This window comes from Struthio camelus, chromosome 7 (assembly GCF_040807025.1).
Source record: "Struthio camelus isolate bStrCam1 chromosome 7, bStrCam1.hap1, whole genome shotgun sequence".
NCBI lineage: Eukaryota > Metazoa > Chordata > Aves > Struthioniformes > Struthionidae > Struthio > Struthio camelus.
Genome location: NC_090948.1, coordinates 41,687,929 through 41,714,948, shown reverse-complemented (window position 1 = coordinate 41,714,948; position 27,020 = coordinate 41,687,929). Strand labels below are relative to the sequence as shown.

Here is a 27,020-nt window from a genome sequence, read left to right as displayed (position 1 = left end):
ATACTCCCATACATAGATTTTCTTCAACCGTTTGACCGTAAGACTAACAAAGCAAGCTCGACTAAGTCAGCTCAAACGTAATGATTTAAAATACATTTTTTTATGGTGACATGAGGGACATTTAATATCTTCAGTAAGTAGGCTCAATACATCTAAGAAGCGTTGCGTGAATAGAGGGATGGTTACGTGGGATTGTGCATGATCTCAAAAATACATCAATATAGCACGGTCATAATTCTATTTCTTCCATTATTTCATACATCTGTAAGCACACAGACACTATTTAATGTTAGAATAACTGAGATGGTTTGAATTAAGCAAGAGTACAAATCCACACAAAAAGAGCAAGTCTGCGACTCCAGCTCAGTTTTGAGGCTAGGCACATAAGTATGCAAGATGAGGATTTCTATGGCTAGAGAGGGTCTATTTAATCTCACAGACCCCTACACATTCCCACACATTTATTTTCTCTTGGACTGCTGTTCCAAATAAAAAAGAGTGCTATGACAGGGTAGGAACAGCATAGTATTCTTAGACTCTCATCTCCTGAAATGCAATGTCTGCATTTACAAAGAGACCGAGTATAGCAGCTGCATAAGAAACAGGTTTTGTTTCTTTTACTCTTACACAAAGCATTTATTAAGCAAACCTATAAACGGGACTTTTAAGTCAAATGAATACACAGCATTGTGCATGCACACCTAAAGCATACAGAAAGAGTATGTATTCATCCGATAATACTAAGCTGCTGCATTTGAGCTGATAAATACCTTGAAGGTATTTCTTCATCACCTGTCAAGGGTGACACGGACACAGCACAACTGAGGAATGCAAACAAATTCCTATCTTTGAATCACAGTATGAAATCATAGCGTGCTCCCGGTTACCCATACACACAGACACGTCACGACTTCCTGTTACAACAGGTCACCCGGCTTAGGGCCCAGCTGAAATACAGGTCTCAGCTGCTTGTTGAGGACCGGTTCTCATTTTGCTGCCCTGCCCGCACCGGTTCCTCTTCAGTCTCCCAGAGCTCCTCGACCGTCACTCTCTCCAGCCACCTGGAGCACCTGCTCTTCCCTCGCCCCAGGACCCTCACGCCTGCCACCCCGTCCCGCTCCTCCACGCCCAGGCGTCCCCAAAACAGGCTCCACCGCGCGGTCGGGACCCTCGTGCTCCAGGGCACCTGACAATTAGGCGGCCGCAAGGGAGCACTGGGCCTTCCGATTGGTCCAGCTCTCCGTAAGACGCTCCCTGATTGGCTGTGAGGGAAGGACAGCTGCCCTGCAACCCCTCCCCCTTCCTGCCGGTCGCTGGCTCCTCCCTTGGCGCCGCTGCCCTCGACCACCCGCTCCCCGGCCGCAGGTGCTGCGGGAGCGCCGCGGGGAGGCACCCCACGCGGCAGACACGGCCCACTGCGCTTCTCTTTACAAAGTATGATTACAAGTAGGCCATCCGCCTGAGCGTAAAGAAACTTTTCAGCTTACAAATCGATTTAGCAAGAAGTCTCTCCCAGCTCTGCTCTGGTCCGCCCTCCGAAAACCTATCTGAAAAACTGAACAGAAAAATAACCTGCCTCAAAGCAGATCTCATTATGGAAGAACAGAGCGAAGCCCACCACCGCCCGCTATGGTCGGGCGCCAGACCGGAGCTTTCTAAAGCTGACCACTTCCGCCACCTCGCAGGCATCCCCAGCAACTTAACAGTAGCGGTGGTGCCGCGCAAATCTTTTCCTGCCAGATGGGAAGTTCAGCTAAACTCTGCCATCTAATTAGGTTTTACGTTAAGTTGCAATAATACATTTCAAGTGTCTTCTCTAACAACAAACAGTTAAACGCAGCTAATAAACAGTTACATGTAGAAACAGAGAGCATCTATCTTTCAGAAAGGACAGGCAAATTTGTATGCAGACAGCATTGCTCATTAGTGAGAACCCAGTGAGACCTCTTAAATACAGTTTTTAAAAACAAACATACAAAATATAAAGGAGAAACCAGTCAAAAAACTGAACTATTATATTTAGAATATTTTGACACAACATTTAATTAGAAAATATTACTGTGACAGAGTGATTGAGTGATTCAGCTTATCCTTTGCTATATCACATACAGTACTGGGTGCTATATAGTTGGCGCTTGATGTATCAAGAAGTACACAAGCCTCACTGTGTCTTAACATTTCCCAAAAAAGACAGCCGGCTGCTGCCTGTCGGTCTTGAACCAGTTTGTCCGTAAGCAAAGAGCGTTTCACAATGAAACGGCAAATGCAGAAAACAGGAACAAAACACAGACTTCATAAGCGGGCTTGCTTCTGGCTGTAGCGTGCTGTGAAAAGTATAATCTTGCACACTAACAAAATAACATTAGGCAAGCGATACATAGTTTTAATGAGAAGTTTTCAATATATGTTCCCTGCTTCTCAAACCAAAAGTACACATTTATACCCAGCTGCATTACAAGAGCCGTGCCTTGAGTTACCCTGAACTTCACACTCCCAAAAGTTACCGAGCGGACTGCAACGCCTCAAAAACGAGCAAGTCAGAGCCGCCCTTTCCTGGAAAGACCCTCAGATAACTGTCGATTTATAGGTGTTGGTCTATAAGAGATAAGGTGTGCCAAGATAAACTGCCTCCTAAAATGGCCAAACATCATGCGGTATTTGGGAAATTTGCCATCAAGCACCATGACTTTTTCCCCTTCTTGTAAAAAGTTCCAAACGCCTAGTTAAACTAACATATGGTTTGGGAAAACTTAAAGGCCATACGGCAGCAAACTCCATCTGGAGAGCAGAGAGAACGTTTTACTGTAATTGCCAGAAAAGAACGACGACTTTCAGGTACATCTCTGTCTCGCTATGCACGTGCAATGCCTCCACATCCAGACCCTCCTCACACTGTCAGGCTCCGTTCACTGTGTGCGCGTGCATGCGGATGCGTGCGGATGCGTGCATGGATGCACGCATTCAGAGGGATTCTTACAAAAGTGTTAGCTTATGAGTTGCATGTGTGACTTCTCTATCCCCAAAAACTGCAGACTAGACACGGATTCATTCTCATAGTTCCTGTGAAGGGTAGAAGAGCAATATGTTTTCATATTTCAGATGAGGACAATGAAGTACAGTAAGATTATGACAAATTTTTGAAGTATCATAAAAACACTCCCATGACGATCATTTTAGCTGTACATCACTGCTTTATCGTTGTTTCTGACAACTAATAATAATAAAAAAATCATATAAAAGAATCCCGAGGAACCAGACAATGGGTAACACAGACACTGGTATTTCCCTATCATCTTCCTTGGTGATGATATTTTTTGTACAGCGTTTTCTCTCAAACTGAAAATGCGTATCTTTATCAGTAACAATTCATTTAAAAACAAAACAGTAACACTAAAAAAAAAAAGGTTTTGATTTTGGGGGAGTTCAAAAAACATTTCGAATTTACTTTTATTTTTAGCAATGTTAGCCTATTCTACTCATTCTATTCATCTATATAATGAAATTGCTTGCTGTGGCTGAAGCTATTTTTGGATCTCTCGCAACTGTCAATCAAACCAATCCACCTAATCATCTCTGATTTTGTCCTCGTATTAGTGTCTGATACGAACGTAAGTTTGAAACAAACGTTAAACAGGCTGAAAGTCTGAAATTGGCACAACTCTTTTGCTGCACCATGCAACTTTTTTTTCTTGTTTTGTCAGCAACAGCAGTGGTAAAACCAAGCTTTCCAAACATTACACTAGCAGAAGTTCACTTCTACTAGCAAAATCACTATTACAAACCAGACGGTATAGTCAAATATTAGTCCTAATCACATAGAAGTTCAGTGAAGCACTCCATTTGCTTCCTCTTGGATTTATTCTATTTTTTCTTGCATTCAGAAGCAATAGAGTTGTTGTTCCATTGTGTCCTCATAATAGTGGCTCACTAGATTATCACTCAGACTTAATAGAACAAACATATGAAAGCACAAGCTTTGACTGCTCACAAGTGGCATGCTGCTCTGTACGGGACAAATTGATCCTTGGCAGACTGCCAGCTTTGCACTTCTTCCTTAGACTGTTGCAACGCTGAATTGCTACTTTTGTTTCTTCCAAACATTTCCATTTATTTACATGTAAATTAAGTATATTTCTCTACCTATGGTATCTCTAATCATGCTTAGCTACTTAGCTTTATTACCCGCCCTTAACGCTAAGGAAACACAAACAAGCCCCCGCCTACTTTGTATCTCTGGCTAACTTTCTTACTAGCAGCAAGCCTCTAAGCACAGTGCTACGTGCTGCTAGCAAGGGTGTAACAGCAAAACTAAAAAGAAACTCAGTCCACTAACACCACACTCCATTTGGTGCATAGGTGTTAATCATAAAAATATAAGATGGGAGCAAGTGGTGATCGTGATCACCTAGGCTTCAGGACTTCTGGAAGACTTTCAGATTTCTCACGTAGGTGCCTGGACACGTGCTCAGAAGTAGGAAGTCAGATCTCCTCTCCACAACTCGTCCCATCTTTCTGATAAAGAGGAGCAATGTCACGGCTGAAACAAGAGTGACCCAAGCTAGCTTGCCCAGTTGTTTCTTGCTGGGGGTATTAGAGGGCTGGAAGGGATTGCCCTTAAGAACCATGAAGGAAACTGCAGGATTTTAACAAAGTTTAACTGATACACGGAAGCTTCCCCAGCTTTGTAGATAGCAGTCCTCACCATTAGGGCAGTACTGTTGCTAAATTAGACCCACTTGATTTATTCCGCTCAGAAGCCTAACGACGACAGTAGAAAGGGCAGACAACTATTTCACTGGAGATCAAAGCATTAAGGAGGGAAAAGAATCATTTAAGAAAATCTGAACAAATCAGCATGCGAGATTTCTACTATTGGTGCTACAAGCGCAGGATGTTTCAACAAATGCTGCCACGCTTTCCCCATTCCCTTTCGCCCTTCCTCACCTTCTAGACTGCAAGCAGACGGCTAAGCCTGCCCTCCGAAATTCTTAAAGAGCTGAAGGCCATGCATGTGAAAACCACCAGCGGGCAGCTGAGCCAAAGGAAAGCAAGCAATGCTTGGAAACGCGTGAACTACACCACCTATTGTGCCTGCTGAGAAAGGGTAGTCACTCTGAGAAGTACATAGCATCACGGAGGTCTTCTAGACCTTTTCCTTCTCCGACGGTCCTTCAAGATAGAACCACTTGCTCATCCCGACACAATGAATCCGCAGCTCCTCTTCTTGGGCAAAGACAGGAGAAGGTAAAGAGAGGCTAACTTTTTCCCAAACACTGGTTCCCATTCTCACAGGAGGAGCAGAGAGTGCTCATCTCATACCGTCTTCGGGGATCTGCTCAGTGTGCTACCAAAGACTGAACGAAGCCTGGCAGAAGTGTTTTTCATTGCAGGTCAAAGGGACTTTAAGCCTGTACAGCTGAAATATACTGCACTGACCTTTTCAATAACGTGGAACAAAGAGAGAAAATTGCTGACTTGTAAAGATAATAGTATGGATATCTATATAGGTAATCTATGAAGATTTTGCAGTCACACATCTTTGAACGCTTTCAAATTTCTGTTGTACGTAAGGATTATATTCACAAAAAAATACTTAAGAAATTGTTGCTTTGTTTTCTGTTTGAGACAAAATCCTCAAATTACATCCATAATATCAGTACAGACCGGTCGCTAGGCAGTGACTTTCAGAGAAGAGCAAACGTAACATCTAGAACTGCAAGCCCTAGGTTACAACGTCTCAGTTTTGGGTTACTCTTCCTCCAGGTCACGACATGAATAGGATTTTAAGAGGTAACTCGGAGGGGAAAAGGGTACCAAAGGCTGATCCCAACTGCAAGGTCCCCAATACTCAGAAGCCGTTGAGGTAAACTGCCTGCAAGCTAATGAATGCACAGCAATGTCAGCACTCATTCATCCCAATGCAAGAGCTGTCACACAATGAAACTGGGAGAGAAGTGACCGTCTGCCACATGCTTTTACCCTAGACAGGCCCCAGTGCACAAGGGGGCCCTGGCTTTGGAGCCAAGGAGACAGTATCGGCAAAGCAAAACATCTCAGGTGTGAAGAGACGTTTTGGGTGAGACGTACTTTACTCTGGGCACCAGCGCTGACCTCAGTACCCCAAGTCGGGGCCAGGAGCAGGAGCAACGGCACCGACGCAGCCAAGACGTTAGTGAGCGTTAAGTGAACAAGCAGCTCCACGCCGATTACGCTATGCCGCTACACACTATGCCCCTACACCAAAAAGCAGCAGGGACGCTGTTCAGAAAAATCCCAGGCAGCTGTCTCAACAAAGTGGCTGAGATTAAACGAAACGGTGACTATGCTTTGTCTTCTATACCATGCACCGTGGAAGGAAAACGGACAAGCAAAAGCATACGTTGCAGTACGCGTGCACAAGGAAAAAAAAAAATCCACTAGGATATGACAGGACATTGAGCATACTCACTGTCAAAATGTGCTTATGTTCACATATGTTCAAAACGTTCACTAAAAGAACCACCCTCTGTTCTCTTACATTATGCAAACGGTCCGTATTTTCCCTTTAAACAACCCGAAGCTCTCCTAGGGAATGTACTTTTAAATCTTTTAAGCTCAGCTACTGCCAGTTCCATCTCCTGCTTACCAACCTCTCTAGCGTAGCATTTCTACTACATCAAGCATGTGCAGTAAGAAGATGTTTGCACGTACTACGCTTCCTTCTGAATTGATGAAACTTTAAAATGCACCTCATGTTGTATAGTAAGATAACAGTGGATCTGCCCCTATGGTACATAACATTATATATTACTTTTCCGTTTTATCATTTGTGATTTATTCGATTGCAACGGAACTAAAATAAGTCTACCATCATCCTAGGACATAAGCAGGTTGATAACCTGCAAACTGGGGCACAAAATACATTCATTATGCAGACTTTTATTGGCAAAAAATAGACTGTGGAAGAAAAGAAATGAAACTGTATTGCAACAGTCTCTAATACAAAATGATGCGTTTTGAATTGCCCTTCCTGTTCCAAAAATGATAAAGACTCACGATCTAGCTACCAGTAATAACACACGGAACTACAATTATCTTGGTAAGTCAAAGTTTCTTTAAAATGTTTCATTAATTATTATTACAATTTGGATTTTCAACTTCTTCACTGTCACAAACTTTTTTGACAGAGGGAAGAGGAAGGAGTAGTATGTGCAGACAAAACGGAGCAGGGAAGTTTCAGCTGGGGCATGAGCCTTCAGAAGGGAAGCAGATAAAGCAGAATACCAAAGGAAAAGGAATATGGAGCAGTTATCCTAACTTAAACATATTTTCTCCACGCAGTGCTCAATGTGATGGTAGGATACTGACAAATAACACCAGTAATTACATACTAAGCTGTAGGAAGCACCTTATGCGACAGTTTAGTCAAACAAGCCTCCTAGTCCCATCAGTCACCTCCCATCCACATCTGCCGCCACCCTTGACCTGGGGACCTTAACCACTAAGTAGATTTACTGCTCCACATAGAATGAGCGTGACATAGGGACAGCAGGCAATCCCATATGTCCACTTCTGTTTTCTGCATGCCTCACTATGTAAAGCTAAGTTACTATGACTTACCACACACCTGACCCCCGTTTTCTGGCTTCTGTAGTCTTCAGTTCATGCTGGGTGAAGAGGAAAACCTGTCTTTGGATGACTGACTGTGACAGATCTCTTGCAAAGGTTCTCTTTCTTGCTGCAGTTCAGAAAAATTCAAACACCTTAGCTTATACATTTCTATTTCTGACCCTTCTTGTATAACAGACGCATGAGCTAACATCTTTTGGCTATCTACCTGTTAGTCTACTGACCCTAATTTTTAAACTCGTTCAGTACACCACTGTGCATAAGCTGTAACAATTTAATCACAAACCCAAAGCAACAGAAAACACGCTTACGCGTCAGTATCTGATTTCACGCACTAATAGAGGCAATGCACCCTTTCCCCGCTTACAGATGGGTAATTGTTCTTCAGAGTTTTTGGTGTGCGCGCATGGAGTTTTTTTGCTTTTTGGGTTTTTTTCGTTTTTGTTTTTTTATATCCGAGAGTCAAAAGACCAAAGTAAATGTTTGTGGTAGCGCAGGTTTGGGCCCACACAGACTGCTGGCTGCATTCCAGTATCTGAGAAAGTCTAGAGTTTGCACAATATAGCACAGCCCTCCTCTCCACCCTCCAACACTCAATGCAGGCTTGCGTTGCCTTGATACGACATTCATGAGCAAGGGAATTAAATCTCCTGCCCTGATATCACCCCCTTTGAAAGGGTGCATTCTCGGCCTCACTATCTGACATGTTTTACTTTTTAATCTACTCTGATTTAAGTACCAAAAAAAAAAAAAAAGACCGATAACAAAAAGCACCCTAAAGTGAATCTAAAACGGATGCTCACTGTCTGGCAATAGTTATATTTTTCCTTCATAGCATCTTGACTTACCTCCTCCTCCGCTACGTTTCGCCTGTTGTGAGTCTAGATGCCGTAAGATGATTAAAAACGCGTCGTAACTGCAGAAGAATTGACACTCTGACCTTCAACTCTCATTTGCTTGCAACAGCTAGAGCTGTGTTTTGACAAACTCAGAAAAATGGCACCGCTGTTTTCTAAAACAAATAAAAAAGTAAAATTGTCAGTTCTACTGAATATACAAAATTAGATTCAACAAAAAGGAATCCTATTAAAATGGCTTCTCCTCTAAACGATTTAAGAAAGGTTTATTTCATGGGGACAAAAACAGTACTGCACTAACACAGGCTAAATCAGTTTCTACACTGACTCCGGAATCCACTTCCGCGTACGGTTTGCTGAAAAATAAAAGTGACCATTGGTTTCAAATTAAAAGCATAAAATTTCTTATTAAACTAGGGTAAACAAGATCCAAATTTTCAGAAATGCAGTTCATTTTCACTGCAAACTCAAATTAACATTTTCTACTAAAACTTTCTGAGAACTGAAATTACAGGCAGTACAGCGAAGGACCTAGACGATCGTCTCCTTTTCCCCTTCAGCTACCGCCATCACTTAATCTATGTAATGCTAACCGAGTCCTGGAAAGCATTCGGCGGATCAGTGTTTAAGAGTAAATTAATCATCGAATTAATTCGAGACCATGAATATTGCAACTTTATTCCTGATGAGATTAAAAAACATAGCCCATCAACTATGTTTTGAAGAACATGCATTTGTTGTTTATTTACACATAAGGACATTACAGAGTTGCATATAATAAAACAACGTAGGAATTGGTTAACACCCCTCTCTCCAGATCAATGCTGCTTTATAAACAGGCCATTTTTAACGGCTTTGGGGGAGGGGGGCCTATTGAGGTGTCTGCTTATAGACAGTTGGGATGCCAAAAGCATTATACTACAGAAATACAAATACTGAAAGATGGCTACAGCTACAAGCAGATAGACTAATACGTGTATTTCCCCCATCATTGTGCTCACAGATTTGTGAAGGACACGTTATTCAGGACGGCTCCAAAAATGAATTCACAAGAAAGAATAAGGATCTTGTGGGTAAAAAAAATTTTCACTGCACATTAGATTAGAAAAATGAGAAAGTAAATTATCTTTTACATTCTTTAAGCACAAAGCAGCCAATAAGGCTTTCTCTCCATCAATAAAGGTAATCTATTGCTTGGACAGAAGAAACAAATCTTAGCAGGGCTGGGGCAGTGACTGAAGAAGTCTCTCTCAAAACTCCATGAATGTATCCATCCACGCGTGAAATGACCAGCTCCTGAGGCAGTAAATAAACGTCATCCCTTGCAGCAACGCAAACAAGTGGCCAAAATACTGGAAAATTAGGTATCTTACATAGTATGGAAACGGATGAACACCATAAACTTACTGAAAGGATTAAATAAGTAGAATTACTTGAAATAGTTACTAATGATTCCTCCAAACAAAACTGGGTTTGGTCAGATGACAGACAAGCTTCTCTTTGTCAACTGCCTTTTTCTTTCACTTTTTTTTTTTTTTTTCCTCCGTGCAGTAAGTATGAAATACAGAAGGCTTTTTAAGTAATTTGACTTCAGAACAGTAACTACACAATAACCTTCAGCGTGGGATACGTCAAACCTTGATGGTCCAGAGATGCTGCCAGGAGGCTGATGCTTCCACTTGCTGCATCGCGCCCCTGAGAACTAGCACCTACTTCCAATCAAGCGAGATGTGTGGCTCCCTGAGGTATGGTGGCTTAACGTATAATTTCCAGTATCCCGCACCTGAAATGCTTCCAAGCCACAATACTTCCCAGAGCATACTGAAAATCATCCAGGGTATTTTTTTTTCCTGCTCCTGCTTGCCTTGCTCAGGCTAGGATTAATTCTCTGCTCCTAGCAGGTCAGAATCACCTGGAAAAGGGATTCCCAAGCTGTATTCGGTAGTACAGTATTAGACAAATGCGTTGGACCGACATTATACACAGCCCAGGAGCTGGCACTTTGTATCAGTAACTGGCAGCTCCTACCACTGTCACTGCTCGTGCTGGCACCCAGCAAAAACACTAGGCAACATGCCGCTACAGAGCAAACATATACGAGAGATTCTGGCTTTGCAAAGAGAGCACAGTACAGCTGTTTACAGCAACCTTATCCCGCACCAGGTTAAGATGCCTTTGCCTGAAATCCTACATTCTTTCCCATCTTTTAATCGCTCTTGTACCTCCCTGCAGCAGTAATGGATCCAGCATACAGTCAGGGGCCAAGATATCATTATCTTTTTGCTCGCTTACTTTCCTAGCATTACGTGACCTCATGATCAGCGGAGGTCACTGTGGTGACGTTTGGCTGACACGGTGACATGCTTAGCGACATTTAATGCCGCCCACCTGGAAAGGCAGAGAACCCGCGGCATTAGCGGGTGTGCAACGCCAGCCCCGGGGCGGCCCTCTCCCCGACGGCCCTTGGGGCGGCAGACCCTGCCTCCTTCCCTTCTCTCTCAGTGATGGCTCTTGCAGGTCGCATGGCCAACAAATCCCTCAAATCTGGTGGACTCTGCCCTTGACAGAAAAGCGGATGTCTTGGCAGTGTATTCCAGGAGAGGGATGTCTCCAAAGTTCCTTTATTTTCCCTTAACTCCTTTCAGGTACTCGATCCAGAGGTTTCTTAAATCTGGTGACTATCATCTTTCTTCTCTGTTGCTCTTACGAGCCTCTATTTCTCTCTTCTCTGTTCACGGAGAATACAGGCAAAAAGTAAACTGTGATGTGCATAATGGTCACGAAAAATAGGCACAGCTATTGCTGCTCCTTCCAGGTATGCACACCTACATAAAAAAGGACCTAGCAGCATGTTTGCATTATCAGACTTCCTCAAAAATGCTAAAGACCAAGTTTGTCACACGAGGTTGACTGAAGGTATTTGTAAAACTCACTGTTATACCTACTCAGTCCACAAAACATATTGTAATGCAAGCCCATGCATCTAATCTAGCCAGTCCAAAGGCACCCTTCTTTCCTTCAGAACCTTTCATGCCTAGCCCATATAAAGGATATATATTCCTTTAAGTGGCAATGATTACTGAATGAAATATTTCCAACCGAGTTATGTTTTAAGTAGTGCACATAAAACTTGATAGAAAGCTGTAAATTTATAGGGATCCTTAGTTTGCCCTTATGTTATTAAAAAAAAAAAAACTTAAAAGGCTACTCTTTATTTGAATTCTTAAAATAGTCCAAATTTGAAGAGCTTGTGAGGACTGACAAACGCCACTAATGGGGTCACACAATTTGGGATAAAGACGACAACACGAATGGGAAGCATATGGTGGGATAAAAACATTAACAGATAGGCTTCCCTTGAATGGCCAACACCATCTCTGAAATCAGTATGTCACCATCTCTGAAATCAGTATGTTTCACTGTTAGCAAACAAATAATATTAATAACCAGGACTTTTGTTCACGCATTCTCAAAATAGAAGACTGTTTAGCCGTCACTGCTAGAAGAGGTAATTTTGATACTCAGAGGTACAGTAACACATTTAATTATTAACATCAGGAAAGACACTTGAACTAATGCAATAATTTACTCTTCTTCTTTTTTTTTTTTTTTTAAATAATTTAAAAGGAAAGTCACTCCCTGAAAATTTTCCACAACAGATCTGTTTCAGCATTAGCTGCACCAACAGCCAAAGTCGGTAGTACCTTGACTGAGTGCCCTACTCCGTCAAAGTAAGTACCTCGCAAGGACTCAGACACAGCAACTTATCTTTTCCAAGCTCATTAAAGGGTTTTTCCTCTGTGCCTGAAGCTATCTAATCACGCAAGAAGTATTCCCCCATCATTAGAGATGGCACTCTAGAATTAATTTTCGGTATGATGCAGACTGATTTCAGTACCTGACTTTTTAATTATGATAGTTAGATGCACATCTTCCCAAGTTTTCAACATAAGCTTTTTTTTTTTTTAAGCAATGTTAAAAGGAAGAGGTTAACACGATAACAGATACTGTCCTAAAAGCAAATCCACGGGCACAAACACTCGAGGATTTCTGAAGGTCCAGGTAATGTTGGAGGCATATCTATAAATCATTTAAAATGACAGATATAAATTGATAGCTACAAATAGCAGTTGTGCTTTTTGCCGCTGGTCATCTAACTCTCCAGGAAATGTTGGAATGCCCACTTTTTTGTGTTTGTTTCTTCTTTACTACCACAGCTCCCCCAAAACAAGAACAAAACTACCCTGACACTTGTGATCTGGTTAGCTGGGAAGCTATAACTGCTCACCTGCACCCAAACACTCAAATACGGACGCTCTATACTGCCTCTTGTCATGCTTGCTCTGGCAACGTCAGGGTTCACCATTGAACTAACTTAGCTATGAAGTGCCTGCTGCCTTGCGGGGACTTCTCGTTCAGCAATCTACAGCCAAAATTAGCTTTTAGGGACTTTTTTTTCCTCCTATTTAAAGAATAAACTCTTGTCCAGCTGTTTATTTATGATGCACGCATTCATGAATTCATCAAGTTGAAGTCCCAGTTTGGTATTTCTCAAACCATGGATCACAGCAGGGTTCAAAAAGCTCACAACAAATCAGTTCCTCTAGCAGGGCGAGGGGATAACGAACTCTAAATATGGCCACAAAGGCGAATGCTGCAGATCCTCAAAACTTCACTCTTTCCTCATAAAAAGCTCCTGGTTCACGTGACACCTAGCCGTTCCCACTGCCACTACCTGGGTTAAAACTAAAATAGTTGCAAGAAAGGAGATCGCTCCAAGGAAGACAAGCCAAAATGAGAAGAGGCGGGCTGGCGGCTATACTAGCCAAAAGGCTGAGAAATCCTTGCTGTGAGCTGACTTCATTCTTCTGTTCACGTAGTTACACAGCTAAGCAAATAAGGAAGAAATTGCGGAACAAGGATAAAGACAACAGGATTATTCCCTCCCCCTCCCAAGTCCACCAGAGACTTCTGGTACGATTTTCAGTAACCCCTTTTCCCTTACTAGTTCTGAGCTATTGAATATGTTTCCTCCTAGTTGTGGTCTCAGGCTTCGCTCAGCAAGACTGGGAAAGCCTGCCGGGATGCCTAGCCAACTACACACCAAAACGGCTTCTAGATGGGCTATGTTGCTCTTTCTCTATAACGTAACAGGGAGCCTGTATCTTGTCTCTCCAGGCCCTTGTTGACCCCAAGAATAGGCTAAGTCCTTCTCCTTCAGATCCTGCTAACGCTCTTGCCAGTGCAGAGCGGCTGCGGACAGGGCCGAAATCAGCGCTCACCTCCTGGAGAAATCACCTGCTATTTCTTGTCCCGACCCAGTGTAAAGATTACCCTTTTATCATCCAGTAAGTAAGATACACGTGCACCAGAAAAAAAAAAAACTAATGTCATCTAGGACTCATGGGAGATGCACATTCAGAACAACGCAGGCTTGCTGTATTTCTGTGCTACGCCATTACAAAAAGTATGTTTTTGTGCTGGAAAAACCAAGACCTAAATCACCAAGGGAAAACATTTCCTTTGTGCTGCACACTATTTGCCCTCTCTGCATTATATATTAGCCAGCAGTGGAACAAGTTAGCTGCTAAAGCCCTTGAAAGTGATCATCCCACAGCCTCAGCTACTAGGATTTTCTTTACGACGCTCAATACAACTCCTCTGGTTAATGCCATTACGCTCTTCTCCTTCAGCTCCACTTTCTTTTGCAAAGTCATCAAACCATTCGCGTTGCCATGAGGTCTCCTAAATAAAGATGCATGAATGCACCGAATACCGTGTTGCACTACACTTCAGTGTTTTGTTGTCTGTGCGATTATTCTGAAGCTAATAGCAGGATCTTATTCTAAGCAGAGCACCAGGCACTTTAAAAATGAGTGAGATTTCACACTCTTTTGTTATTTATACGGGACTTAAACTGAGCATTTTTGTCTTCACAAGAGACAAGCATAAGCCAAATGATTAAACAACTAGAAGTCCATACATATCTAACACTGGTAAGTAAACAGACTATAACAGTCGTGCCTGAGTTAAGATCTGTATTTCATTTTGGCAGCTTTACCCTTTTTTTTTTCCTCCTCTTTATAGAAACAGGAGCAATTAGAAAGGGCCAAAATCTTTCCAGATAACTTTTAATTCCCTTCTAATTCTTCATAATAAACTGAAATAATATACTTCCTTTTCCTGCGCTAAACTAGATGAAATGTATTAAAACATAATGCTGATTGATACCAGTATGAAGACAGCAACATACCCTCTATCAGTTTCCAAGACCTTTACATGCTTTTCCCAGAGATTTAATTCTGGAGCCGTCAGTTATCTCAGGAAAAACTGGTCGCAGTCAATATTTAGGTTGCAGAGCACATTCCACTACAGAAGTTTCTATTTCCTTTTTTGTTGATTTGGAGATGCTCTAAGAGAAGAATTGCTATTATTTTCTCCATGCCTTTGGAAGTCAAAAGGGACAGTGCTGCGGGAGCTGAAATACGAATTTGCTTTGGTATTCCACAGTCCAACTGTGGAGAACTGCCTTTTCCTGTCTCTTCTTTGTGTAGATTGGCATTTTTTCTGCTGTCGTTCTGAATAAAAACCAAATGGGATCATTCTGGTTGAAAGGTGTGACCATCCTGTCCCCAGCAACACCACACCGTATTATTCGCAGTATGTAGGACCTTCCAGGACAAGTAGACAAGGCCTGGCTCCCCTTTCACACCATCATTCCCCAAGCCTGGTGAGCGACCTCCAATCACAGCCAAGGTGTTTTCTCTCCGTGCTCTCTAGGGCAACAGGAGAGACCAAAGGAGACACCTCTCCGGGGCTGAACTTGTTACCCATCTCTTCTTTTCAGAAAGGAGATGACGACCTCCAGGCTGTTCCCAACCATTTCGAGCCGTCCGGCTTCAGCGCTGCCCTCCTCTGCGGCGCTGCCGCTCCTCCGCCCCCAGCTGAAGCCGCTCCCGATGAAACGCAAACGCAGCACTGATGAGCTCCAGGCTAAAACTCCGACAATAACCCTAATGCTCCTTTTTACTTGGTAGCGCAACTAAACAAATAAGTACAAAATGCTGGGTAAACAAAGGGTCTTTCAGTGCAGCTGTACTGCCACAGCAAATAATCGAATGCCACTTGGAGGACTGCACTGCATTTTCAGTTGTTGAAAATTACTTGCAGTTTTGGATAGGCGAGGTCAGCAGGAGAGGACTTGGGACAAAATTTCTTCTCTGTTGCATAGCTCGTGGCATCCGTGAACGACTTTTATTCCTCTGTTTGTCAGCAGTGCCAGTGGGGCACCAAAAGTAGGAAATTTACAGAAATACTGAGTTAGTAAATGAGAGTGAAATAACAGCTGAAAGGAAAGTGATTGGGGAACTGTGACAGAAATTGCGAAGCTCAGAGCATCTTAGGCTTAAAATTTTCATCATCAGCAGGATGACATATGTAACAGCTTTTTTGCAGCAAAGGGGACAGGAACAATCAAAGTAGATGCTGAAAAAAGTGCTGTCGCTTCTAATTTTGTTTGAATAAGTGCTTTATCAGAGAGGCAAAGACAGGGAGCACAATACAGACTAAAGTATCAGAAAATTTTTGGAATTAGTTTTAAAGAAGTTGTTCACATACACTTAACTGGAAACTGATTTTGAAAACTGCTTCCAGGGAGCTGGTTTGCCCTAGGTATCAATTCCTACTCTGCCAAAGTTCGTAGCGCTTGTAGGTCTAAAATCCTTCCCGTGTATTCACAGGTCTGTTCCACCACCCGATTCCCAGACCACAAAACCATCCAGAGTCCCCTAAAACACCGCAGTTCTGCTCCTCATTAGCTCGAGCTCTGTATGCGTTCAGAGTGAGGTAAGAGAGAACCCGTTCAGGAGCAGTTACCGTTCAAGTTTGTTGTGGTCCACCCTACCGCCATAACTCGCATTATGATTGCCACAGATTTAAGGGTTTATGCCATACAATGCTGCCATGGCAGAGGAACCAAGAGAAGTGAGGACTTCCAAGTAAAAACAAAAAATAAACAAACAAACAAACAATCCAAGTGGGGACAGTTTATACTAACACACTATCGAGAGGGAAGAGCATGCGTTTGTTCAAAAAGAAATCCTAGCTCAGAACATGAACTGATGCAGTAGAAAAACTATGTAGCGAAAGCGTGTTTTAGTAAAAATGGTTATTAAAGTAGCAATTTTAGCAATTACCAGCATTATGCTTTAAAACAGCCAAGCTTATACCCAAGACACTGCTGTGGATTAGGTTTCAATTTAACACACGCTAAACTTCAACAGGCGCAATAAGGGTAAATACATTTCATCGGGGCTAGTCCACTGCACAAATATAGGCTCAGGAATAACTGGCTAAAAGCAGGAGGGCAGTAGAAGAGGAGCCAGATCCTAGAGATCATCCAGCTTCGGGCAGACAGGTTATTTTAGATTATGTCTGAAGTCCGTTCCAGCCTTGCGATTACGCTTTTAGTATTAAACCGTTATTCCCAGTGTACAAAAAAAGACTTTTTTTTTTTTCCTTTAAAACTGGCATAATGCCTGGGAAAGGAAAACTTTTGGAAAAACTTCTTGAATGAGACCGCCTATTTTTCTTTGAATCGTTGTAGTCCATGACAGGATTTAGATAAACAAAAAGAAATCCTTATCTAGGATTGCTTGCATCACAGTTTTTCAATCCAGGATACTCGTACCATGCAATGGTAAGACAACATGTTGAAAAAGAAAAAAAAAAAAAGCACTTTCCCTAACCATCAAAATTGAACTAAAATTATTTAGCTGATTACTTTGCATTTTCACCGCATACATACAAGCGCTGTAGGTGCATTTTGCTAGGGCTATTAAAACAGCAGTGGCGATTCTGACTGCATGCCTGACATGACAAAAGCACCTATAACACTAAAAACACTGGGAAGTAACACTGGAATAAGTCTGCTTGTACAGCCTTACTGTGGCCCATTTGGGTATGTTTTTCCCTTTTGGGTATAGTACCTTTCCCATGGGAACCTCCTCCTCAGCAATTTTACCAGCTGGATAATGCCACATGCTGATGAGCCCCACATATTTTCTCCTTTAAAGTGTGGTTCCAGATTTTGGTCACACCATCGTGGCGCTGCCATGTCACATCCCACGCCTTCCTGCGATGCTCACCCCCAGCAGAGCATCTGAGCCCTTTGCAAACGTGGACCAACCTTGGTGACGTTTCCTGCACGCGAGGAACTGCTCTCCCCAGCAGCCAGGCGGGAAGCAGAGCACCCAGGAACAAACCAAAAGGCACAGAAAGAGCAATAAAGACGTCATTTGTTTCAATACTCAGAAGCGTCCCATTTTTCAAAGCAATTCACTTTAAAGTATGCTGAATTTAGCCACGTCTCTGAGCACTCCTACAGCTCAAGAAACATGGAAGAGCAACAGAACTAAGCGTGAGTAGGCTGGATCAGGGGGTCTGTGTACGGGCAGTAAGCGGGAGCTGCAACGCAGCAGGAGGAAATCCAGTTTTTTTAGCGCAGTATTCAGGTGCTTTGACAGTCTCGCTTTCCTGGTCTATTAGCACTGCTTCCTGCATAACTTACGTTCCAATTTCTAGGTAAGTTGGGCAGTCCTATGCACAACACAATCTGAATTTGTTCTCTGAGCCTATCCGCGTACTAAGTGCTGTACGTAGCCTATGGAAAAACAGGATATTATCTTTACAATTATACATCATATATTAAGCAACCTTCATGCAGTTAACACTTTTAAAGCCTCAACTCTTCCATCGCAAAAGAAAACCTAACTCACAGCATATTTTGGGGTGCAACGTGATCGATAACACAGGCACCAGAGAAAAGATAGGTGGGTGAGCGAATGTCTTGTGATGGTGTGCTCCCTTAGCCTTCTCCCCACCCCAAGGGGCTGCTCTTCTCTCTCAGTCTAAACATCACCTTGAAATGGTGGTGTTCTTCCCCCTTAGCCCAAACATCATCTCCTCATAAACAGCACTTGGAAAGGGGCTAACTGAGCACGCACCGACTAAAACCTATCTAGTATGCAAACGTACCCGGACAGGGGCTAACGGAGCACCGTCTAGTACGCTAACATGACTGAGTCAATCACCTTAACCCCATAAACAGGGGACGGCTCAGAGCCCACTGAGCTCTCCTGCATGTCAGTAGGCCACACTGCGGAATCCCCTCTTGGGCAGGGACGCCTCTCAAGGTTACTCCTCGAGGTCAAAAGATTCCTTACCAGAGACAGATCCTCGGTAAGTGACACTGATAGCATGCTAAAACTTGCTGACTTTGTTAAGTTACCTCTCTGATTGATTGCGCTCGTAGTCTTTAGACACAACTCTGAGGCACAAACCATAGGGAACATAGACCTTAGACTAGGTCTGGGTTTCCCTGACCTCTGCCTTGCAAGTTTTGCTAGGCTATGTTTCTGGGTGATTGTGCATACAGTCCTTAGATATAAACCGCTGACCAAGTCTGAGACTAGGCTCGGATCCGCTCGGGTCCTTTCTGAACCTCGTAAACTCAACAGGAGGGCCTCCTTGACACGTTCATATGACCCAGTCCTACACGCAGTAAATAACCCAGGTGAATCCTGCCATTCGATCCGTTGTCGCTGTCTTAATCACGATTGTACTGTTAAATCAATAAAACATATTGCTGCTTCTCTCTACCGAGTGAAGTGCATTCCTCCTCCTCACTCCGTCCGCGACACCTCTCCTTTCCAGAGGTTGCACCAAACAGTGCTACAAACATCCAGAGCTCCATCTCACTGCATGAAAGAGCAGTCGTGTCACGCAAGTGATGCTCGTCACCTTCCGAGTGCTTCATTTCAACAAGATTCATTTCAGAAATATGTACATACTTACACATTAAACATACCCTGCTATACGTACCATAAGAGGGTGCACCAGTGCAAAGCATCCTTCACGAGAGCTGAGCATTAAGCTGGATTCCCCCCTGCAGGATGTGCACGAGGCGGCCGAAAGCCTTCACGACGTCCGAGCCTGCCAGCAAGGCCGAGAGCCACAGCCTGGACGAGCTCCTGAGCTCTCTCCGCCACCTGCAGTGACGGGCAAGTCTCCACGCACCAAAAAAAAAGAGCTGCAGGAGCATCTGCAGCATCAGAGATTCCTGCGGCAGATTTGAATGCTCTTTATGCCAGAGCAAAAGTTGAGACTTTTATGACATCAGGAGTTCATTAAAGCTTGTCTTGTTTTGATACAGGTTAAAAAAATACATAGATTATTACAGTGTACTGAAAATTCTGCCTTCAGCTCTGCACTTATTTCCCTGTTCTGCCTCTCAAACACACGACTAGCTGCCCTAGAAACGTCTCGTTAGTGCTGCAGAGGGCTCTGTTCTCAGCTAACGACAGGCAGTGGAGAAACCCCAAAGTTGTAAGAACAAAAAGTTACCAAGACAGAGAAGTTTACCAACTTTCTGAGTCAAGCCAGCAGAGGATCAACCTAACATATTCTGCAGTCACTTCAAGCATCAAACCAGAAAGCGCCACTGGGGTCACAGACCAAACGCGCTCATTCAGAATTCCCTACATCAGTTCTTTATCACCGGAGAGCAAAGGGATCGGCCAGGAGGGGTGAGAAGTGGGAAACGTTTCTGAATGACCACACAGGTCTAACACCTAACATTAGCAGCGAGTTTTGGTTAAGCAAAATAGCTCACAGAAAAATTCATCAAAATTTACCACTGAATGGGAGAATCTATCCAACTCTAGGACTGGGAAAGCAGCAACCTGAGCAGAACAGCTTCAGCTGCTTCTACCTGTCTTGCACAGCACAGTTAAATAAAACCCATGCTCTACGTTTCTGTTCATGAAAAATATTAAATCACGTCTCAAGTGCCATAAATTTATATGCTACTTTACAGACACAGCGAGACATGCTGACTGCCTAAGTGATTTTGCAACCTGATGTCTCAATTGCACCAACTGCTTACAGATGTGAGCAGTTTTAAAATGCTTTTTAATCATGAGTTCTCTTTTTTTTTTTTTTTAAAGTTTTTTTTTTTTGGCCTGGTTTCAGCTGGAGCTAGAGGACTGCTGCGATTCTGCGGAGTAAGGTATGAGGTCTCATCTCGAGTATGACGCCTGTCCTGCCTATGCACTTCAAATTAATCTGCTGCATGTCACCGGTGAAGAAAGGTATACAGAATTAGGCAGAGAACAATACCTACAAACTGTTTAACAAGACAGGGCAGGGCAGGCTTAATTTGTTTAATCTAGCAAAACCAAGGTCAAGAGAAGATAGCATTGCTCTCTAAACATTGCACGTGAGTGCAGGGCTAACCCAAACTGAGCTCAGCAAAGAGAAACTCTTGTCCGCAAAGAATAAACAAGAAAGCGGCAGGTAATTTAAAGCAGGGCTTTCAGCACAGCCTCGCCATAGGAACGAGTTGGTCTACTCAACGTTGAGCCCATATTTGATTCACATACGAGGGTTTTGGAAGCCATGGCGCCAGGCAGCGAAGCGTGTCTCCCCGGCCTCGTCCATCGGTGTGAAACCGGGCGCACCTAAGCGCACCGACAGCGTTAGTCCCCATGAAACGGGCAGGCTCCGTCTCCTTTCGCAACACCGACGCGCCCTGTGCTTCAGGTGCGTTAAGGCTGACGGGAAGAAGCGCTGAAGCTTTTATCTATGTTTACATTTTATAGTCGCTGTGCTGCTGCATTTCTGTCGTTTGACATTAAAGGGCGTTTCTTTACATCCACATCTACACAGATAAAAAACGATGACACCCGCTAACTTAAATAAGTTCAGTAATCTGCCCGAAGTGGAAGCCCAACTGCCAGTGACTGGCAAAACAAGTCTTTGAAAGGTCTCTCACAAGTAAGCATGAAAATAAGCCAACTACAGATTTGGATTTGCACTGAATTCTCCCATTTGAAAATGGCCTGCCCTTTCAGAAAAGCGAGCTGTTCATATTCTCACTTTCTGCAATGGTAGTCTGTTATTCCTGGCATCTACCCAAGTTACACATGCACGGTCAAACTATCAAACTTGGGTATTCTCCGAACAGAGCTGCCAAACATCAGACAAACAAAAGGGAGAGCATCCCTCTCAGCTCCCTGCACACCACCTTTGCTCAAAGAATAAATTTCTGAACAGCACTTAGGCAGGGTGATAAACGCAAAACCTTTCCTTACACGTAAAATAAGGTGGTGTTAGCCCCAAGAGTTTTCGACACTACCCAGCGCAGTTCAGACAACAAGACAACAGAAACGCAGAACAGAGCTACTGCTGTAAACTCAGAGAAAGCATTTACATTTACACTGGAACTGTATCAGCCCCACAGAGCTGCACTGGGCCAAAAGTTTGCTTCCCAACGGCACTGGGCTTGCCGAGAACTTAAAATTTGAAAGAAAAAAGAGCGCGTGTACTTGCTAGATGGAACATGCACTTAGCTATTGGCTCCAGAAGAACATAAAAGTAGATAGAGAGCAAGAGATCGCAAAGAGCTAAAGGTCCATTTTCTACAAGGCATTAAGTCCAAGTTCACGTCGGTGAACCACCATCTCACTAGGCACAACCCCATTAATGGCAGTGCAACAGCATTCATTTGCACGATGACCCTAGAAGGGCTCAAAACACCTCATCCTGGTCCGTTCGTATAAAAGCACACGCAGAATTTGGCCCAATTCACTTAGTGATGTAAAGATGACTCCTAGGGGCATTAACTGGGATCAAAGAGCAAGGCAGAAAAGAAACACACTGCAGCACGAAATAAGGATGGGAACGGAAACGTATCTAATCCTTTAAATAAAAAAAAAAAGTTACTTCAGTTTCAGAAATTAATTTCGGGACTTCCCTTTGGCAGCATCTCTACGCTCCCCTCCTCCTGCCCACTTTTGAGCCTTTCTTTTTCTTTTCTATACTGTTGGGCTTCTCTTCTTGAATTAGCTTTAGCATCCTGAAACTCCCTTCCCTGCCCATTTGCTGCAGCTCATACACTGCACCCAATACTGGTAAGGGCACTTTATGCTTATGGCCATACCTTCAGTGCCAAAATCGTGCTCTTTAGAAAACCCACCTATGTCTAGACGGCATTTTGGTGGAGACAAAGCTTAGCCAGGATCCCAGGGCTAGAAAAGTGTCTTGCGGCCACCCTCTTTTACATCAAGGCAGCAACACTAGCACCTTTATGGCAGGAAAGAGACAGAACAACTCTACCTCTTCCTCTGTTTTTTTTTTTTTTGGGGGGATGGGGGGGAGGTTGGTTTGTTAGAAGTGCTTTCTTGCTTTATTGGATGGTTTAGTGCAAGTAAGGCACTTCATCAGGATACAGTTCCAGGAGAAAAGAAATTAAGTATTGACTCAGCTCCTGACTTACAGTTACTGCAAGCAAGTTTAAGAGGCAGCACAGGCAGAGACAGTGGTTGTTTCCAGGCCTCCTGTAAAGCACCAAATCGAGTAATTAACCCAACGCCTATTGTGGGGCCAAAGCACCCACAGCCTCCATTCCTATGTGCCCCAATAGAACTTCAGGGGCAGAAAGTACCATCAGCACACATTTAAAAAAAAAAGGACAGTTAATACCTCCTCTGAATATTCAGGAGAGCAAAACGAGGTGGCATGGCTCCTTCGAGGAGGTAGCTGCAGCTCTAAGGCCCTGCGCCACTTCCGAAGAAGCGCAGGATTATGCCTCCTGACCTATTCCTGGGGCCACCGCAAAACCTAACAGGCAAATCCGAAGTATACGAGGCTTGGGGTTTGGTTTTTCTTTTGCTTGCTTCTGAAGAAGAAAGTTGCTTCTATTCAGGGAAAGAAAAAGTAGTCCATGCTCAGAATACAGCAACAGGAGCAAAGGGTAGGAAACACCACTATTATGTGCTCTTACGGAGTCCAGAATACAGTTGCTAATGGATGCTTCGCTTTCTTTCAGGCTTTTCAGAGTCTCTAATATTGCACTGAAAATGTTTACTAAGAAAGAAGTGAAATGGCTGGCAACAGCTCCTGGCCACTAGCCAAAATGCCAGGACGCCTATTTTGGGGAAACCTGCTGCAACGTCTTGCAGGGTTTATTGTCCTGCGGCCTCCTTTCCCAGGTAGTTCCTTGCCAGAAACGGTTGAGCAACATTTTATTTCTTTTTTAATAAACAGTTACTGCTTCCACAACAATTACCCCACTCTAAGTGGTATAATATTGAAATAACTATTTGCGACTGCTGCCTGAAAGCGCATGGGGATTTGTGGACTGCTTATAAAGGGTAGGCGAAAAATGACCACAGAAAGCAAATATACAGCCATCCACGCATATGACTAGAAAACACAGATTTTCAATCCACTAGAAAAATATTTCTACGTCCACAAAGCCAGTGATTTGTTAAGATGTAACTTCTCAACAACTTACAGTATTAAACGAAATAATTAAGTACCACAAAACAGACATACTCTGCTGCCGCCACCAGCTATTTTAACGTCAGCACTGTTACCTTTAAGTTTAACAAATACAGACTTTAAAATTCAGAACCTTTACTCTTAACTCTGCACTAAAAATTTACTAGCTTGGCACTGCATGAGAAAAGAAAAAAGTGAGGACAAAAAGCTACAGAAAAGGTGTTTCTTCAAAACAGCCTTTCCGCGTTAACAGTAGAAAGAGCAGGAAAAATTACTGTGTGAACAAGGGTTGGCGGTTTTGACATGTGGTCATGACGGCAGATAGCTATTTCTATTACGTATTCTGCTCTGAGCTCTCAGCTTAGGTTTAATTCTGAAAGTTGAAGCGAGGAGTCTAACTAAACCTAAGCAGCCCCTGGGTTCCCGCATGCTTGCTGCACGTAAGAATGGTTGCAGCGGACCACACATACGTTTTGTCTTGCTTAGGGGCCTGCCTTTAACCACAGCTACTTAATGAGCGATCAAGGAAAAAAAGGAAGGATGGAGCACGCACAGAGCGATTTTGTCCTAACCCAGCTTCTAAGCCTCTGAGAAACTTAACAGAACGCCTCAAAACTCCTACACTAGATAAATGTCCCTTTAAACGTAGTACCTACTTGTTGCCTCTAATGTGGCTGCAATCACATTTAATACCTCCTCGCAGTTACTGAGAGATCTTAAATAGGACAGTGCTTACCGTTGGCACTAGATATTTTTTTTTCTTTTCTCCCTGCATCATCCCAGACGCATTTCTCCGCACCCAAAACTAGACATAAAACCCTTTCCCCCAAATAATGTTACAATTTAAAAATTGAATCATATTGGTGAACTTGTATCATCTTAACAATTAGATTGATATTGGTTCTTCACGCGAAGGTGAAGTTTCTCTTCTTCCAAAAAAAAAAAAAAAAAGTTTAAAATTCGCACCCTTAAAGCCAATTTCCAGCCTTCGCACGGCATAACTTCGCAAGCGCAGCAGGCAGATGCAACATTTTGGCAAGCGTTTTTCTGCCAGATGTTTCTGGGTCTTTATTGGTCTCTTTAGTGGGTTTCTTGGACAGCTTTACTGCTCTGCATTTTGGCAACATGGTAATCAGCCTGGGATCCTACTGGAGAATCAGTTTTTATGCGCTGGGATTCTTGCTCCGCATAGAGAAATGCTTTTCTCTACAAAAACAATGCTCTGCATTTTTCTACATTTTGTCTGAGAACAGCATCAGACATAATTTTCTAAATATTATATGTTACTGTATCTTTAAATGACCTATTTTATATATATATATATATATATATATATATATATACACACACAACTTTAAAGGCAAAGACACTTAACATGACTGATCAACCAGTCAAAAGTAACGGCACACATGAAATACCCAATGTTATAAATGGGCAGTAAAATCCATAATCTCAGCATCAAATCAACACGTCCGTGTCTCATTCACTAGCAGCTCCATTTCATATTTATGGCCTCCTGCAAACTTCCACAGTATGAAAAGCAAGGAAAAATTAAATCATATTTCTTAAGTATAAATTCTAAAAAGTAATTGAGATTATATGATTTCTTGCTTGGCAACTGTGATATAGTAGAAGTAGATTATACATTCTACTAGTCTGTTGAGTAAAATATGACACACATGAAAATAAACAGGCAAGCTACAGTCTTCTTAAACACTTCCTAATATTTAAAAAAAACTAATTAAATAACCTCTGCAAGTTCTGCATTTTTCTTTCAGAATAGCTGAGGATTTCTTCAGGGCAGGCATAATGTGGCTCAGCAGTATAGCCAAAATTGAGTTTTCCTGCCCCAAGGATTTTAAGAAAATAGCCATTTTTTCTCCCTAGCCTCAGAGCAACAACATGGAGTTTGGCAATGACAGCAGACCTCCCAGCAGCGCAGGGTTAACCCCTTTCACACGGGGCCTTCATGGCATCTAGCCAATACAGAGAAGTACAAAAGTTGCATGAACAGGCACAACTCAGCTTTATTAATGTGAAACAAAGCGACGCAGAAACGCTCACTTCAAGCGGTTTAAGAAAATAACACAGTAAAGCACTGGGAAAAAGGCAGCGGGGCAGAAAGTCAGCCAGCCCCAGACACACTTTGGGAGCTGCAGCAAGGACAATGCCTAGTATAAAAGGTGTCATTTCGGGACTCTGAAAAACATCGAATATTCATATTTTCATGAAAAATAATGCCCAAGAAAGCCCTTCTTCTCTCAGTGCCAAAGTGTCCCACCTCCTGTAAAATTTTCCAGTCTTTACATGCCGTGATGTTCACGCTGCCAGCAACATCCGGCTCGCCTGGCATGCACTGAGTGAAAGGAAAGATGTTTTTATGTATAATTAACACATTCAAACTTCCTAGTTTCTGGCACTCACATGAGATTAATTATGTATAATATTTAGAGTGCTCGGATTTAAATTCTGTGCAGCTCTTGATTCTCATTCTTGAGAGCACTAATGAATCATACTTTTATCCTGTTTGGCTTCTTGGCAGATGCAAACTCAGAAATTATGCAAGAACTAAAATGACCCACAACACTAAATCACAAGTACCAAAAGGTGGGGAAAAGATTTAAGTTATCACAACATACTAGCCCCCCACAATAACAGCAGCTCCGGCAAAGCTGCCAAGTTCGGCTTACAAAGCTTGTTGCTTAATTATTACAGTAGGATATTTTACAGGAGTGCTGTCTTGAAACACAGGAATGGGTATTTTCACATTGTACATTTGTGACTAAGGGCAGTATTTTACAGCTGTTTTCCAGTTCCACATTCAAAGGTAACACACAATACTTTCAATTCATTAACATTCAGTTAAAAGAGCCTTTCAAATACTTCCAAGAAATCTATGCGACTTTTAAAAGCTAGTGAAAGAAATGAAAAAAAAACCCTTCCCAGGTCTGGACAGCTCCCTCTACCAGGCAGCAGGTCTGAGGCAGCGGCAGAGTAGTATTGTACAGCCAATTGGGTTGGGCGGTCCTGCAAAAAGCTTACCATCGACAGAGAAATCTGTAAGAGGTACATATTTTCTCTGCTTCCAATGTGATACTTTTCTCTTCTCTATTTAAATTTTAAAAGATCTTTCCTGAGAGAAGGAAGTAAATCGGGCCTCAGTGCAAACTCTACTATACCTCAATGTTTTCCCAAAGACCAACGTCAGAGAAG

At 42.9% G+C, this 27,020-nt stretch overlaps 1 protein-coding gene across 1 annotated transcript in view; it reads right to left on the bottom strand.

The window, feature by feature from the left end:
* PCDH15 (protocadherin related 15) overlaps positions 1–27,020 on the bottom strand; it is a 1,072,490-nt gene that overhangs the window by 557,742 nt on the left and 487,728 nt on the right. Inside the window, exons 11-12 of the mRNA XM_068951042.1 lie at positions 8,457–8,620; positions 7,600–7,717 (exon numbers count right to left, since the gene is read on the bottom strand). The gene's annotated coding sequence lies outside the window, so the exon portion shown is untranslated. The remainder of the gene's footprint in view (positions 1–7,599; positions 7,718–8,456; positions 8,621–27,020) is intronic.